The sequence below is a fragment of the Rhipicephalus microplus genome, chromosome 1 (assembly GCF_043290135.1).
Source record: "Rhipicephalus microplus isolate Deutch F79 chromosome 1, USDA_Rmic, whole genome shotgun sequence".
Classification (NCBI taxonomy): Eukaryota; Metazoa; Arthropoda; class Arachnida; order Ixodida; family Ixodidae; genus Rhipicephalus; species Rhipicephalus microplus.
Genome location: NC_134700.1, coordinates 261966733 through 261984854, shown reverse-complemented (window position 1 = coordinate 261984854; position 18122 = coordinate 261966733). Strand labels below are relative to the sequence as shown.

At 48.0% G+C, this 18122-nt stretch overlaps 1 protein-coding gene across 1 annotated transcript in view; it reads right to left on the bottom strand.

The window, feature by feature from the left end:
• The window catches only part of LOC119187143 (sodium-driven chloride bicarbonate exchanger-like), a 240234-nt gene that overhangs the window by 190888 nt on the left and 31224 nt on the right, over positions 1 to 18122 (bottom strand). The gene's annotated exons all lie outside the window — the stretch shown is intronic.

The following is an 18122-nucleotide window of genomic DNA, read 5'->3' as shown; positions in this document are numbered from 1 at the left end:
TATGAGCTGCGCCGGCGTAGGTGGTGCGCCGGCTGTGCCAGCAGTTTCGGTGTCTCTCGCTCTATCGCGCTCCTGCGAGACCTGGGAGCGCATTGTGTTCGAGATAGAGAGAGAGAAGGAAAGAGGCGGCAGTGAAAGGGGTGCGCTGACAACGACGCAGAAGACGACAGGGCATTGGAACAGAAGGGAACAAAAAGAACCCTGTGTCTGGCACCGCGGGCAACGAGGGTCTTTAGACCCGCGAGGAAACGGACAAAGCTGGCCCTTTTACGGAATAAGACGACAGCATTGTACGCGTAATGGGAACAAGCCGCACTTCGACAATACAATGAAGTAAAACGCAAGTCCACGCACAGAAAGGAAAAGGCAGATGATAACTCTGTTTCTGAAACTTCGCCCTTTCGTGTCTATGCAAACCAATACGAGGCTGCATTTCTCGCGCGCCATAATTAAGTATATGAGAGGTACGAGAACTGATGTATTAACGCGACGGCATTAAAGAGCTCGCTTCGAAGAAATTCCAGCGTCGGTGTCGGCGTCCTTGTGAGCGAACAATCACCTTGTGTGTGACCGAAAAATCGATAAAAATGCAAATAAAATAATAAAAAGTTCCTTCGTCAGAGCGGGCATCGAACCTGGGTGATTTGCGCGGATGCTCCACCACCCAGCCACGGACCTGCTCGTGAGTGCAGAGAAGATAACTTCCTCTGCTTGGAAACACAGTGAAAGTAACTTACAAACACACGCGTCCTGTATACATGCTTCACAATACAACACGAAACATTGTAGTTGTAACGCATGGTACAAGCGTGCATTGTCATCGGGCGTCAGAACGTGCGATTGTCATAATGACTTCATGGTTTAAAGACGGTCATCAATTACACAAGGCACACACGTGCCTTGTGTAGCAAGTTGGAGAAAGCAAGTTGGAAAAAGATTTCGTGTACTAAGTACTTGAAGTAGGTACAAGGGACGGGGTATCAATATCACTTTCAACCCTTAACGGCAAAGCTTAAAGGTCCCCCAATCATTTTGTCTCCAGAACTGCTACATTCGTTAATAACCGCAGTAAAAATGTACGTATGTCAATTGTCAAAAATGCATTAGGCGATAACACGTCTGTCAGCGTCCTTACGCTGCGTGAAATTTCTCACTTAATGATTGCGAATACATATTCAAACTAAAATAACAATAAAACAGCTGCCGTATGCTTTGCTTTATTTGGTGTGGGAGCAGCGTTTGCCCACCATATATTTTTTTATTTGTTTTCTTCAGCGTCAGCCCTAGCCTCCAAGAGCAAATACGTTCAAACCATAACACGTACTCCCCGTGCCCCACTCCACCTACGTCAAATACCTTAAATATCGTGGGTGCCCCCCAATCCTCCCTTCACTCTCAATAAAAAATAAATTCAGGCACTGCCCCTGGTATTAACAGCAACAGTGACGTCAATGACGTTACCAAACGATGACGCAAACACCCTGCACGTGCGTTCACCTGTACAGGTCGGGAACACCGACCCAAAAGGGACTTTCTCGAAGCAACCGTATACAAACCCTCACACAAACTGGTTTAGAGCACCCGGATTTAGCACTTCGGTCACGTAATCAGTGCTTCACGCAACAAGTATACGGTGCTGCCTTCGTAGAACATTCAGTCTGAAACAAAACAGGAGGGAGAAGAAAAAGAAAAACAATCCGAAGCCAACAGCCGCGCACCAAGCCGCTACAGAAAGGTTTCCATAGAAACCTGTCGAGCGTAATTAACGAAGTAAAAGGAGAGAGAGAACCGATCGCGCATTTATGCAAGCGCTCGTGTAATACTCGCCGAGGAAATTAACACGGTGTTGCGCATCTGGGAAACGCAGTGATAGATGCCGCATTGTATGCGAAGGCGATACAGGGTGTCCCACATATATAGCTTGAGCCAAAAATTTGACAGTGAAAGCCACTTAGGAGGCAAATTGAACCAAACGCATACTACTCGCACTAGCCTGTAGGTACTGAGGCTATTTTTTATTTCTCCCAATACTCATTAAATATTAATTCTTAATTACCTCATTCTTAATTATGGGCTGGGAACCCTAAATATGTACACTAAGATGTAGAGCACTTTCAGAAACAACCGACTAAATTGTTTCCATCTCGCACAGTTATTTTTTCCACGGTGTAATAAAAGCCCACGAAATGTGCAAAGAAGCCACGTGACGGACCGCGAGCGCACTGCTATAGTGCTGCTATAAGCTTTTTTTTTTTTACAACGCGGGAAAAATAACAGCGCTAGACGTATCCTATAGGAAACAATTTTGTCGGTGGTTTCTGAGAGTGATCTACATCTCAGTGTTCATATTTTGGGTTTCCAGCCCATAATTAAAAAAGAAGTAATTAAAAAATTAATAATTAATTTGTATGGGGAGCAATAAAAAAATAGCCCGAGTACCTACAGGCTAGTGCGAGTATAGTACGCGTTTGGTTCAGTTCGTCACTGAAGTGTCTTTCACTTTCGAATTCTTGGCTCAAGTGATGTGGGACACCCTGTATACAGCGGGAGCCGGAAAGCGCCCGAAATCGGCTCTTGCGGAGGCTCGTGGTGTTTTGCGGCGGGTCGTTATAAAAAAGCATTTGCGCGTGGGCCACGGCGAACGAGTTTCCAGTGGCGAGATCTGGGGAAACACGGCAACTTGTAATGACAGCTGAGAAGGAAAAAAAATCACAGCATATCCACGCATTGAATGATGATGAGTGGGGCGAAGCGCTGAAGGGTTTCATCGCTAAACCACGAACCCTTCGCGAATATTGTCCACTACATCATGAAATACGTGACAAACACTGCTTATATTTATACAAATGATTTTATTATCCATAAGTGGTAGCTATACGTCACTTCCGATGCCTCTTCATTATAACGGCTTTATGGTCGGTAAAGTGATGGATCGGTGTTGAAGTGTAGTGGGATGTTTGCGAGTACGAATATAGTGGGCAGTTTGCAAAGGTGGAACTATAGGCGGTCACGTACAAACAAGGAATGAACACAGTGGGACAATCTATGGTTCTTTAACGCGCACCTGCATACAAGTACACGACTATCTTGCATTTCATATTGGCTACTTCTCAACAGCATTTGCTTTATGGTCGGTGGAGTGGTGACTCCGTGATAGGAAGTAGTGGGATGCTTGCAAGGGCGAAGTATTGGGCAGTTGGCAAAGGTGGGACTTTTTTAACATTTCGAAATTATGAACATTTCCTTTTAAATAGCAAGGCACCGTTCGTTTCATGGCCGATACGCCATAGCGGGTTGCGCCAGGATAAAATGGACAAGCAAACAAGCAAGGTGGAACTATAGGCGGTCACGAACATACATACAACAGGTGGACAGACCTACGCCTTTAAGAGCTTCACCCCTAAAAAAGGGCTCCACGGGTCATGTATCCACGTGTCAGTCGAGCTTGTATCTATACCGAATAATGTTATAGTTACGTAGAATGACGCCCGAACGCTACAAGATGCGGGAAATTGCTGAAGATACGCGACCTCTTCAGATGATTTAATGGGACACCTAAGTCAAAGCGTGAGAGCATCCGCACATCACTTCCATCTAAACACACCGTCCTGATGGTTCGCTACAAATGTTTTTGGCTTATATGTCCAATGTTTTCCATGTTCTGTTTTCTAGACTCATTCGAACATGTTCCTTTTTGTTTATTTGTTTTAGAGAATCTGACGGCATGCCAAGTGCTGTATGGCTTCTGTGTGCTGTCTAGTTTTCATCTACACACTCTAAAAACTAAGAGAGAGCTGGGCACTCTTTTTGGGAGAGTACTTTCTTGTCTCATATTTCACTTTCTTTTCCAGAGTAAGTCACCTCTTGTTGAGGCAGAGTACAGTGATTCCCCCGAACCGGTCAAAGCACTCCCCTCAACAGAGTAACATAACGCTGCCCGAAGCAGAGTAGCATGAGCTCATCGAAGCGAGTAATAGTACACCTCACGAAAAAAAAAAATAGCAGAACTTCAGCCAAAATTGGGCTTTTTAATTGTTTTTGACGGATTCCCGCACGCGCGGATTGTAAATATAGCTAAATACAAACACCATGACAAAAAAGTAAGTAAATGAAAAAAAACATGACTGTGTGGGACTCGAACTTTCAACCTCCAGACGCACTTCCGATTGCTGGCTCACCACGATAACAGACGGCTAACGGGCGTTTATTTCTTCATGTCATAAGTAATGCCGGTGACTTGTCTGCATTTTCTTGTTTAGATTCATAGATTTGAGTGTCTCCGCGCTTTTCAAAACCAGTCGGACTGTAGCTAATGTGTTTACTGTGTTTGTTTGGTGCTTCGTGAGATTAGAACGCCTATACGGCACGTTTTTTTTTTTTTTTTTACAGTAGAAAAAGGAATGTTAGCACAACCGATTATATGAACGTCATTTGAACTGACTGGCTAAATGGTTAGTCATTCCTGCGTGCGAAACATCACGCTTCTGCAGTGTACACTGAACAATTTAGTTTTTTTTCACCCCCTTGGACATATTTTCGGTCATTCTTGTTCACCTTCTACGACTAAAGCTATAATACTTCACTATAGCTGTACAGTACGTTAGCCTTGCGGCACCATCGCCCGTGTGCGATGGTCGTAGCGAAAAACATGAGTATTATTATATAGGAAGAATGTCATAGCCGTTCGCGTTGTGTTACGATCGTGACCGACTGAATAATATAGTATTCGCTTATTTCACTACATAGATCTAAAGCTAAAAAACGTGGATATTAAGAGTTACAAGTGCCTTCCAGTGCGCTGAAATTCACTGGCGCGCGCCGGAAACGCTTTTATTTCGTTAATCATCTCTAACGCCTCAACAAACAAATGCAGTACGTTTTACTGCATATATATGTGTGGTTATTAGGTATTGCTAATCACTCGTGGTGTGCCGACGCATCTAAAAGTAATCAAGGGCAGGAGTATAATCGCGTTTTACTCGCTCATGCCTGAAGAGTATAGGGGCATTTCACTCGCTCAAATAACGGAAGTGTAGCAAGCTGTTTCGCTCTCTCATTTCATAGAGAGTGAAAATGAATTTCACTCTTTCTGATGTTTTGCGACAGTAGAACACTTTGAAGAATAACTCCGCCTTTTTACTGCTGCGATACCTTCCGCAGTTTTTAGAGTGCAGTCACATGTAAACATGTGCCTGAATCAATGCAGAGTTATCAGCAAAAGCAGCCACTGCACTGTATTTATTGAATTCACCACTGTATCACAGGCATCGCGTTTGTGCAAAATAGATTGGGGCTCGAGAACGGGTTTCGAAACACAAGTCAACGAACAGGCCAACCAGATGCACTGGCGTACCGTACCGTTGGCACGTACTATACTTTTGCCTTTTCAGACGTATTGAACATTTCTGTTTGAAGCGAACCATTGTTTGCTTGTAACAAAAACATCAATGGTCACAGATATAAAAGTAAAAAAAAGTAAAGTTGGCTACTGCTACCAAGAGGGGCACTACGCCAAGTTAGCGAATGCATCTTATTATACTATTTCTATTTTCAAACTTTTTATCCTTATACCACGTTTGGGTCTGTCTACTTTTATCTACAATGCAAGGAAGAATGATACCGTTAGGTGCATTAGCTAGCTTCTCTGCATTTCCTCCCATTTTCCTTCTTCCTCTGTTGTAAAAGAGATAGTGGATCAGGAATACCAGATGTATAACTACAATAAGCGAACAATGAGGGAAGTTCAAGAAAATAAAAAATGCACATAAAGATTGTGTTCTGTTCTGTTTTATCTGTTTTGCTGTAAAGAGGTTGAGGTCCATATTACCTCGGCTACTCCATGTCGATAAGTTCTGCAAGGAAAAAAGAAGCATACGGAATCGTACCCAAAGTTAACAATCAGCAAAGCAAAAAAACATAAAAACGACATGTTAGCCCACTAAAACCAGTTGAAATAACATGCCAATGTACAGTTTGCTTGCAGCAGTTGACGCTGTCATAAAATGTTCGCACGCACACCTTTCTATTTCTACTTTCAGTATAAGCACTAACACATCATTTCACATATCTCAACCCCTAGCTGTGTATCACTAGCGCTTATCCATTCCTGTCACCACTAAGAAGTCTGTCAGGAAGATGTTCGCATTTTTCTGAATATGCATCTCAGGCCATGGTCCAAGTAATTTTTTTTTATGTGAGGGGCCGTCGGTGCATACTTGCTATAGTTTCTTCTTTAACTTTTCGCTTTAATTAGCTTATTTTACGCACTGGAACAGAATATGTGTGTTTTCTATAGAAAGAACTAATAAACCAAAAGGAAATTAATTCGAGGAAAGCATAGGGCACATTGTTCGTGGTTTCTTAACCGCACTACAACAATTCTCTCCTAAATAGAAAGAAATTTAAGTGGGGTAAAACTCATTGTCTTTTTCGGTTGAATCGAAACCCACAATTTTCCTCCCGTCAGTCGGATTCAAAACTACAACCTTGTTGAAGCCGATAGTTGGGCGGGAGCCCGTCTGGTCCGGAAAAGACACGAATACAAATAAGACACCGACCACGAATAAAAGCAATATAACAGCAACACGTTTCGGCTCCCGCACGGGAGCTTTAGAGGGGTCCTGCAATATCTTTTGAGGAGGATCAGAAAACGCTGACGATTGGTAGTCAAGGCTCTCGAGAACACGCGAGACATGGCGCGCGGCACGCGGCCTGGAATTCACAATACATTCTCAAAGTCAGCTAACATTCCTTTCCCTTCTCTCGACAAACGACGCTACAAGCTCAAAAATCACTCGTCATCGGCTGACTTGAGGATGGTGCACTCGGTCGTTACTGGGGCCACCGCGGCGGCCCTAGTATAACGTCCATGCGTGCGCGCGCGGTCGCACTGAAAAACCGCGTATTCGAAAAAAAAAGAAAGAGAAAATGTTCTCAAGGCCACGATGCGCGTGACGTATTTTCCTTTCCCGCGCCATTCTTTCCTGCTTAGCTTCCAGCGCATTCGTCAGGACGAGAGAAGACAGAATGCGATTTCCTACTGGACAGATTCTGAATAATATTTGCGGCGGTGAATTTGTGAGGTAATTGCTTCTTTAGTGAATCTATTCAATGGCTGCTTGAAAAAGTGTTGCAGGGTCCCCTTAATCACAATTTTTTTTTGTGTGAACAAGGCAACATTTCGCGAACAAGGTTCCCGCCCGAGAGTCGAAACGTCTTACTTTTATGTTGTTTTTATTCGTGGCCGGAGTTTATCTTAACGGTCTTCACAACAATGTCGTTGGTTCGGATACCACCAACTGAAAGGGTTGTTTTTCTTCATTTTGAATACATTTCATTTTATGTGAGCATCATTACACTACAGCCAAGAAACGACGAATAATGTCACCCATGTCCCCCTTGGCTTAACTGTATGTCGGTTTTATATGTTCTGTATACAATACAGAAAACAAGCTTCTCGAACAATTCCCTTTTTTTTCGTACTTTATATAGAAACAGCCTTTTAAGCATGCAATAATTACTCCGCACAGATTTTTCTCCCGTGCCTTGCCCAGATGGAAAGAACATCGAGCCTTCACTACGCGGCAGTTTCAGTGCGCCAAGAATACAGAGAAGCGGGTTTCCACAGGGCAGAGCGGTCGGGTCACCTGACTGCGCGAAAAGGCACCTGCGGTTCGGGCTCGGAGCTCGCGGATCATCTCTTCAGCTAAGCACTCCGGAGCGTTGTTTCCGCGAACATAAATTTATTCGTAGCTGTTTTACGGCGTCGGCTCCTCGGTTAGGCATCAGACGAACGCTAACTACCAAACAGTTCTCTCTCTCTCTCTCTCTCTCTTTCAACCAGTAGCTCAGCCAGCGCTACAGCAGCGACGTAACAGCAACCGTGACCCGAAAACGAGTCTCTGCGGGACGCGGCAATGGCGCAACTCGGCGGTCCGTCTATTTCGAGGAGCGCTCGCTTGCGCAGCCGTGCGTGGTTGTTGCACACGTGCCTGCAGACGACGCACGTCTTGCCCAGAGGAACAAAACAAACATACGCGCGCAAATGAGATAAAGTGCGCAGCGCATACAACCAGATACAGTTCTTGTACACTATGGAAAGGCTTCAAAGCCTTTGACCACGGAGTTCGTTCAGCGTGCCGGTTCCGGTGGCGATCCTCTGTCAACAGACAGATTGCTGGAAGTTCTTCTTATGAGAGAAAATGCCTTGTTCCTAGGTACTTTTCCCTGGTAAAATGTTCTGAATAGAGTCGCTGTACGCCTAGAAGCTCGAGGTTCGATAAAGCAGCGCAGTCGCGTGGCGAGAACCGCTTCCCCCCCCCCCTTTTCACCACCAACCGAATCTCTTAACTCAATTGCCGCTGAGGATGTCGTCGTGCATTCCAGTCCCAGCACTCCTGCTGGGGCCGCATGCAAAAATGACCGTGTACCGTGGCTTCACCGGCAGTAAGAGAGCTCCAGAGTATTCAAATTGCCTCTTCGGATACTTCGCAACTCTTCTGCGTGGATCACACTGCAGCATACGGCTTTGGGAGTGTCAATGTCCGCACTATGTCTGTGGTCTGAGGCTAAATAAACTAATCACAGTGGGTGTATATGACTGCCATGTGAGTTGCAACGTGTGACGCTATGGCAGTATTCAACCTCACTGCCTTCCTCTCTGTCTCTCCATGGGCACAATCGCTTCCAACTGTTGGGAAAGCGAACTTTCCCTCGCACTCGCGTGATGGTTCACAGACCGTCACTGCAGGTGCATTTGCTGGCGAAAGCTGCGTTAAGAACAATCCAACGACGGCAGGCGAACGGATCTCTTTGCGAACCATCCTGAGATCGCATCACAGAAGAGCAGCTCTTGTGGACCGCTACGGTTTCTACAGAGAGACAAACGAGCTATCAATGGAGTACACACGCGCGCGCCTTCTCTGGGTGACCACCTGTACCACCTGCGCGACCGGCCACGGTGCGAGAGCGGCCTGCAAAATGCAGCCGCCTTGTGTTGGGCCAACGACGGAGCGCTGCGAAAAAGGTGAGTAAAATGAAATGGGAAAACAGAGAGGCAAAGTCCTGGCTACTCCTGTTTCGGCAGAGGTCCGACCACTCCTCATGCGTGTGCGTTTTGTTTGTAGGCGCGTGAATGTACGCATGCAGACTGCAACGGTTTCGAGTAGAGGGACCCCCGAGCAACTCTCCTCTTCAAGCTGCGCCGTGGAGGCGGCAGTAGACAATCATTACGACAAAGTATATAGTTCTCTGATGAGACAACATAGTTGTGCGGCTCCTCATGTACACGGTCCATGTTTCGAAACTTGGACAGCGTGCAGCAATTGACCGGCACACGGGGCGCAGCAGGGGGGGGGGGGTAACATTACTCATATATATTCATGCGTCTGTTGGCATATATATGTATACAGTGACACCCCCCCCCCCCCCCAACAACGCCAGCGACGAGGAGGAACGGAGCGGCCGGCCGACTGTCGCATCACCCAAAGAAAAAAAAACGCACATAATTTTTGGAACACAATAAAATAAGATCAAAGCTAGCGCACAAATATCCGCAAAGACTAACTGACAGAGCATGCGTGAAGCAATTTATCACTGCCTATCTGTTTCAGTTCCTGTCTTCGTTAGGACGCCATCAGACTTTGACGGATCAGCGGCTTGTCCGAAGCACTTATTCCAAGAAACAGAGCACCTGCCAGTAAAACTGCATAAGCGGCGTCTTCCATCAGTGCCGTTATGAAGGCACTTTACAGTCATTTATGACACCTTTTGGCAGGCGATGGGTGATAATGCTATCATTTAATCGTTCATCAATTAAACGCCCCCCAACCCCCGTTTCCTCTTCGTAAGTTACACCATGCATGTCCTGCCATTTGATGCGAAAATTAAGATAGCACGACTGAACGACTTCGGGTGATGGAGCACCAGACGTCCCCTGCGGTTCCTATATATGCATTTAAACACAGGCGTTTTTCCCCTAATCGGAAATCTGCCGAGGGTGGAAACGGCTGTTTCGTGCTCAGCCTCCACAAGCGCTCAATGAGGCACCGTGACGCGACTGCATGGCAGTGAACATAAGTTGGAAACACCAGGAGGTCGCAGCGGCCCCCGTTCAATGACTTGAGGCCCGTTTAATACTTAGATTTAGGTTCAAGTGAAAAAAAAAAAAAACAGACGGTCAAAATTTCCGGAGCCCTTAACGTATACGGCGTTCACATATCGTGCTTTTGGGACGTAAAACTTCAATATTGATTAACATTTCTTGGAAACGCACCTACAGCACCGGCTCGCGCACTGCCGCTAACAGACCTGCGAGGCATAATTTGTAACAAGGCTCCATCTTCTAATGAGTTCTGTACCAGTCATTCAATCGCATAGTGTCATGCCACAGTTATTGCGGGATATCCATAGGATCAGCTGCTGGGCGCGACAATTAAGAAACGAAGGCATGCCAAAGGGAGACATCTTGCAGCTTATGCTCTGTCGGTAAGTGCAAATTACGGAGCTTGCATATATAGGTAGTCGGGCAGCACGGCAAAGCGATTGAAGAGCACGCAGAAGCGACAGGCATGGAGTTTCCTGTATACACTATAGGGGGAACTCTGGCGCTAGTGCCATATGGGAGCTAAAGCCTCTTAGGGGCTTTAATAAGAGCTGTAACGCATGGTGCTTCGGCGAGCATGGGAATGATGGGTGTTACATGGATTTGCCTAATCTTCGTATTTTCGACATCATTTGGCTATGCGTGCGTGCCCGTGGCTTGGAGCTGCTTTGTCGCGAAACAATCAACAAATGTTCCGCAGTTACGCTTCACTACCTTACCCGTTTAGGCTTACCAATTCGAATGGGGCCACGAAGTTCAAAACTCTTTGTTCTTTTAATTGAAACAAAACCAAAACACAGCAATAAACACAGCAAAAAGTGCGTTCGAAGCCCGCAAGCACGAATGCTATAGGCAAATCCATGTACTATACCCATCGTTCCCATGGTCGCTGAACGATTGCAGCGCCAGAGTCCCCTCTACAGAAAATTTTAGAAACCCCATGACGAAAAGCACTACCACTGCCCTAAGGCGAACAGGCCACGTACTTAGGCAAAACGCGTTCTCGGCCTGCGCGTTCACGACAGCGCTGATACGAAGTTAAGCGCGAGAGCCGACTAATTTGGAGTGATCAGGAAAAAGCGGCGAAAGCAAACGACCGGACATTTTCGGCATGTCGCTTGCAGTGCGGGGCAATTTCGTACGGCGCGCTTGCGCTGCGATATGCAAGTACTGGTCAGGGTGTAAGTGGGCCACTCGGGCGCAATGTAGAACAAGTCTGGCAAAAGCATGCCATTTGCGCCACGGGCCTCATCAGCTAGGTGTCCGTGTAATTATCGTTATTTTTACGACGTGTCTACACCGCAGCGGTCGCTAGTAAGTCCACACCTGACGGATGCCTCCGGGATGATATACTTGTGACCATGATATGCTATTATCTGGTTTTCTCTCCAAAGTTTTTTGTCTTTTGTTTGAACTGCTCTTGTGCATTAGCATTTCCCCGTTAATTCATCGCGAGTCTTCGACTATCAGTTAACGAAGGGGAAAATGCCATATAATAAACGCGCGTGTTTTGATCCCTATCAGCCAGAGAAGCCGATGTCGACACGTTAACTCGCCGAACGCTAGGCCACTAAGTGTGCTTAATCACCAGCCAATTATGTTCACTCAATTAAGGACGCAACCATGACCGCTATCAGAAAACCGGTCACCAGCGCTGACAAGATGGGCTGAAGGTCAGTTCCTATAGCTGTTAGCGACACCGGGGACGCGCGTCGCTGGGAAAACTAACAGGTTTCTGTAGGCAGACTCCGACTGGCGCAACCAAATTAGGTTGCTGTCAATCAGTGCCGTCCTCTCTCCACTCTTCATTCCGTTTACTGGACCGAGAAATTCTCCTATTGATGGGGATGAAATGCTGAAGGACCCTTGTACTTGGATTTTAGACGTTCATTTAAAAAAGAAAAAAATCTAGGCGGCCGAAATTGATCCGCTGCAGTTCTCCACTACATGGCGTTCCCCATAATCAAATCGCAATCCTGGCACGCAAAATCAGATCGAGTAAGAAATTAACATTGGCACATATGAATAGACCGATTTTCCTCGGCTGCTCACATTACTTCCATTCGCGCGTGATCTATTTTGCCCTGTCTTGGAGAACGAGAGCGTGACGGACGCCTTGCGAGCTCCTCCACGTCCCGGCAACAATGCTCAAGCCAATACAATCTATTGAAAAAAAATACACCATATACACGAGGTAAATGATGATGACTGAGCGAAACTGCGGAGAGAATAATAGGTAAATTGTGAATCTTCCACGTAATTCGCCCAGTCAATCATCATTTGAAGACGTGAGAAACGCTGTGTGTGTATACAGTGCCACTTGGGCCTCCCGCTCTCGTACGCCGGGATCTTGTAGGCGCCGCCACGCAGCTTCACGGCACACTTCTGCCTCGTGCGCTCGCACATCGAGGTGTTCTTCGAGCGCGAGCCGCCGCCGCCTTGCGCACACGCCGCTCAGCAGCCTCGTCCATCCTCCAACCCTGTGAACGCGCGCGCGCGCCAGAACGGCTTTTATTTTACTACACTGCGCCCCTAACGTATGCGGCGCCGCCAACGAACACGCGATCGCCAACGTGTTCGTGTGACGTCATTTCTATTTTCTCGCATGCTCGCACATCAGGGTTCCTTCTTCGAGCGCGATCTGCCACCGCTTTTCGCGTATCATACTGCAAGTAACGTCATCTAGTATCTTGCATTTTCAGAATATATGTATTCGTTATATGTGCTACAAGTACCGCCCTCTAACGACCGATTCAACACCTAACGAGAGGTGGATACATGCACTTGCGACGGGACGCACGACTCGCGACGCGCTAGCCGCACAGCCGCAACGCACGTGCCGGGACCCCTACCGCACGAAAGCGGGGAGACAAATAAGCCAATTGGGGACGCTCTTTCACCCTCCGCTTGGGTGCGGCAGCTGTGCCGACACGTGCGTTGCGGCTGTGCGGCTAGCTCATTGAACGACCCGTTCAATGCACTAGCCACACAGCAGCGGTGAACGACGCACCGCTGCTGAGCTGGTCCCAATTTTTATAATCCTCAAAACAGCGCTTCCGTGCTGCTGGAGCCTTTCTGGAGCACTTGACGCAGAGCCCTGTTGGAATAAAACAATGTTCTTTAACGTCAGAACACAGCGCTGACATAAACTTGCAAGAATGCAGAAACAACGAAACTGTATACTTAGGCGAGGAAAGGAAGCCCGAATCGAGTGAGGATAGCCGTATCTAAAGATTGGTTCGTAGCGTGACCCTCTAAGCTCTCCGAGTGTTGTAAAGAGAACATCCCAGAGAACGACCGGTACAAATTACTGATATACGTGCGATGGAGAAACTTCAAAAGAAGCAGACAATCTTCATTTGTATGGGCCGGGCTCCGAAACAAGTCCGAAATCAACGTGAGACACTATTCGTGTTTCTCGCTAGCCAAACAACACCAATCCAACTGTGCCTCTAGTAATCGCTACGAACCATGTGCGGCACCCCAGTCACGGCCGCTGGATGAAAAAGTGCGTTTCTTTCATCCAGCGGCCGTGCCTCAGTACCGCATCATGGCCGGGGCGAGTGTCGTGACAGCGGGAACGGGAGGGCCGCCGCACTTCGCTTGTCGGCCAAGGGAGCGCGGGCGCGCCGGCGGCGGCTGAGGGGCACGCTCATGCAGCTGCCACGCGAGCGCAACAAGTTGTCGACGCGTGCCGCGCTAATCATCGAGGCCGGCCCACTCGGGAGGTACTTAGCGCACGGCGGCCGGCAGCAGCCACGGGCATGGCCCCCGGTGTGGGAGCTGTCGCGAGCTGCCGCTGCAGGTGCGAGAGACCGCGCACGCATACGTACTACTGTACGCGCGTGTATGTACGTACGTACGTTTGTGAATGTGGTACACAATCGTCAGCGTGCGCGTGTTCGAGAGCGTATGTGTGTGCGTGTGTGTTTGTCAATGTGGTACGCGCGAGTCGGTGAGCGCGAATAACCCCCGTATTCACAAACGCTCCTCGACTCGACTTTCACCCTTCACTTGACAGAGTTGAGCACTGCGCCACTGCTCGGCTGAAAATGACGCTGCGCTACTCCAAGAATCGCAGCAGATTATCCCTGATATGCAGCGACTTGCCGTTCTTATAAATGGCCCTCCCATCGGCTTTCTCAAGTGAAGGTGAAGCGTTGAGTGAAGGGACGTTCTAGAATACGGGGTAGCTGTCTGAGTACATACTCGTGTACATATTCGCGTACATATTACGGTACATACTCGTGTGTGCGAGTGAGTGGTGTCACTGTGGTGCGCACTAATCGGTGTGTCCGTGTGCGCGCTGGAAAAGGAGAGGAGGACACGCGTGCGTACGTGTGTCAGCGTGCGTCCGTCGCAAACGCCGAAAAAGCGTTCGCACACCGCGCGCATTCGAAGAAAGACACTGACGGCAGTCTTCGGCAACACAGACGGCACGTCGCCCCTCGTCAATTCACGACGACGCAACAAGTGACGGCTTGTTCTTCTCCGCGGGCACGGACGACCGGGGCGCCAGGAAAGTTCCCGGCCGAGAACACGTCACGAGGTCGTCAACGCTCTCGGGCGGCAGCCACTTTAGGCACCTTCCTATTTCCTTTGCATCATTCAGAGATACACTCGGTCCATTTTCGTTTTACTGTGTAAACATCACGTGTGCACATACGTAAGCGCTACGAGCCATGCGATACATAACCGATTCATCGTTGCTCGTTTATTTATTTTCAGGGATGATTACATCCTCCATAGCGTTGCTCTGATTGTATACGTTACGGCTCGACAGCCGACCCCAAGGTCGCGGGATTGAATCCCGCCCGCGGCGGCCACATTGTCGATGGAGGCGAAATCGCTTGAGGTCCTTGTACTTAAATTCATGTGCACGTTTATGAACCCCTGGCCTTCGAAATTTCCGGAGCCCTCCACCGCGGAGTCTCCCACAATTCATAACCATATCGTGGTTTGGGACGGTGAACACCAATAATTATTATTTGCCGTTATGAATACGTCACCTTCCCGAACTTTATATACGACTGCCCATCCGGTACAATGAAATGGCCGATTTCTCGTTGCTTGATCCAAGTGGTATTCACAGCGCCCACGATTTTCCGTTGTTAAATTCTTTAAATCTACGGTTTAAAGAGTAATCAGAATGAGGAAGACGCCTACAGAACGACAAGCTGCGACAGGCTGAAAGCATTCCAACACGCGGGTTCCACGGCAAATGCGATTTCCAACTTGCTTGATATGCATGAACCTCCTTATGTAAAGGAAAAACAGCGTAGATCGCAAAGGCTGAAGTAGGATGAAACTTTTAGTTCAATGTTAGTTCCCTTTGACGCACAACATCTAAGCTTTTTTTTTAATTATTGTGCCCTAGGTTTCTTTCGACCACGCTATTACATTAACACATTCCCACGTGCTTGGCTTTTCGCCAATAGCGCTACCACGGCAAGTTACTGGGAAACACTCACCGAAGCTGGAACGGACCGGTTAATGAACTAATGTTGCGAGTAAACAAAGCGCCAATACCGGCGATGACGAAAAAACAGTTTTTCCCGCGGGACGGGCTAGCCGCCGTCACGCGAAAACGGCACGGCAAAATCGCGGGTGCCGGTGAGAAGCGTCGAACGGCTCAACCGGCGCGCACGGCTGAATAGGGCGGTCGATCCTCGATAAATCGAAGACACCGGAGAAGGCTGCCGTGCGTTCTTCTGAAACATGATGCCCGAACGGCTTCTACGGTATAGCTGCTGTCCGGCGCTTGTCTTTCGAGGAGGCGCTTTCGACGCTGTTGTAACGCTGCCACCCCCTTTCGATGTATACTGTGTTTTCTAGCATAACGCGCGCACGCACGCACGCACGCACGCACACACACACACACACACACACACACACACACACACACACACACACACACACACACAAAGCGCCAAATGTGCTTTAAAAAAAGCAGCATATTCACGGAGTGAATGATGGAGAGCGGGGCGAAGAATTCGTCCGTCCATTCGTTCTTGCTTACGTCCGTCCATGCGTCCGTCAGTGTGACCGTCCATGCATCCATCAGCCCGTCCGTGCGTGCGTCTGTTCGTGCGTCCGTCCCTGCGTTCGTCCATGCAGCCGCCCCTGCGTCCGTTCATGCGTCCATCCATGCATCTGTCTATGTGACCGTTCGTCCATCTATTCAACGCTCCAAGTACCACCATCTCGCATCTTTTCATCATATATTCCCCATATAGAAGCACCGCCATCCAGCGGACATTCCAAGGACTAAACGAGAGGTGGCACACGCACACTTTCTAACAGCTTGCGCTTCGGGTCTACTTCCCACCTTTAACCACCTCGAGTTCATGGTATATACTAGTTCACTGTATTCATGGCACTGCGGCCGAACGCTCGCTAAACCTTTCGAAAACCAAGGAGGTTACGCCCAGCGAGTATGACGTAGCAAACTTTTTCAGTCAGATGAGTGCTCAATGAACATGCCAATGGCTGCTAATGGGAAATGAGAGGCGGAGAATTCGGCTTTTACTTTATTACGGCTTGCGCTTCGTATCTACTTCCCATTTTTAACCACCTCGAGTTCATTCATGGTATATGCAAGTTCATTGTATTCATGGCACTGCGGCTCAACGCTCGCTAAACCTTTCTAAAGCTAAGGAGGTTACTCCCAGCGAGTATAACGTAGCAACCCTTTCTTGTCAGATAGTGCTTAATGTACATGCCAATGGCTGCTAATAGTGATCACAGCCTGCGCGTTAACTAGAAGCCGATTGCTCCTGTCTCTCATTCCCCATTAGCAGATATTGAAAGTACATTGAGCACTATTTTTTATTGTTCAACAACGCACAGAAGAAGTCTCTCACCGGCACCACCTTGGAGGTCAAAATGTTATACTTGTTACATACTACGAGGGACGAACGGGTGCCGCTATAATTAGGGAGCTTCGCCCCTAAAATGCGCTTCGGTACTTCGGGAGAAGCCGACCTTGTAATCGGAGTCGCAGCTGGGTTTGACGCAGCAGGATGTGCGCAAAACGAACAGATATACGAAACGCTGCGGAGTGATACGACTAAGGTCCCTATATATATATATATAGGGACTTTAGATACGACGACTTCTCTGCACACCTATACGCTTTTACATCGTACAAAATATATTGTTCAGTTCGGCGGCACTAGCAGCGAGACATTGGACACGCTATTCGACTGCGCTTACATCACAAACGATACGTTCTGAACGGGGCAGTGTAGAGCGCACGAGATAACTGGTACGATTTGCATGCTGCCGTTGGACGAGCTGCTTCAAGAAATATACGGGCGTCTGCACGGTATCAATCGCCGCAACCACTGCACGCATATTTGCCTGTGTATATCAGAGGGTAACAAGTTGCTTATACAGTGTCCTCGGTGACCTGAATTTTGAAACTGCTGTATACAATGTTGCAGCTGCGGTCACTGAGAGGCCGCAGCTGCGGCTATAATATATTGTAGCGTGTATCGTTACGTTCTGACTCAAGTATACTCCACAGTACAGCGTGTAAATGTACGAGGACGCCCCGCCCCGGTGGTCTATATAGTGGCTAAGGCACTCGGCTGCTGACCCGTAGGTCACGGGATCAAATCCCGGCTGCGGCGGCTGCATTTTCGATGGAGGCGAAAATGCTGTAAGCCCGTGTGCCTAGATTTAGGTGCCCGTTAAAGAACCCAAAATTTCTGGAGCCCTCCACCACGGCGCCTCTCATAATCATATGGTGGTTCTGGGACGCTAAACCCAAACAATTCTTATTATTAAATGTACGAGGACTTCGTGAACTGTTAGGCACAGCTCCAAGTTGGCGCCTTGTAACGCGACTCATCAAGGTGGCGCACAGGAAAGCCTTAACAGCTGAGGACATTCCTGATGAAGGAGAAAATGCCACGGAAAGTTCATTTGTTCGCAAGACAGCTCACTCGCGCAGTTGAAAAGAAACTGAAATAGCGTGTCAAAGGGTGTATACAGACACGCAGATCCCATGCACCGT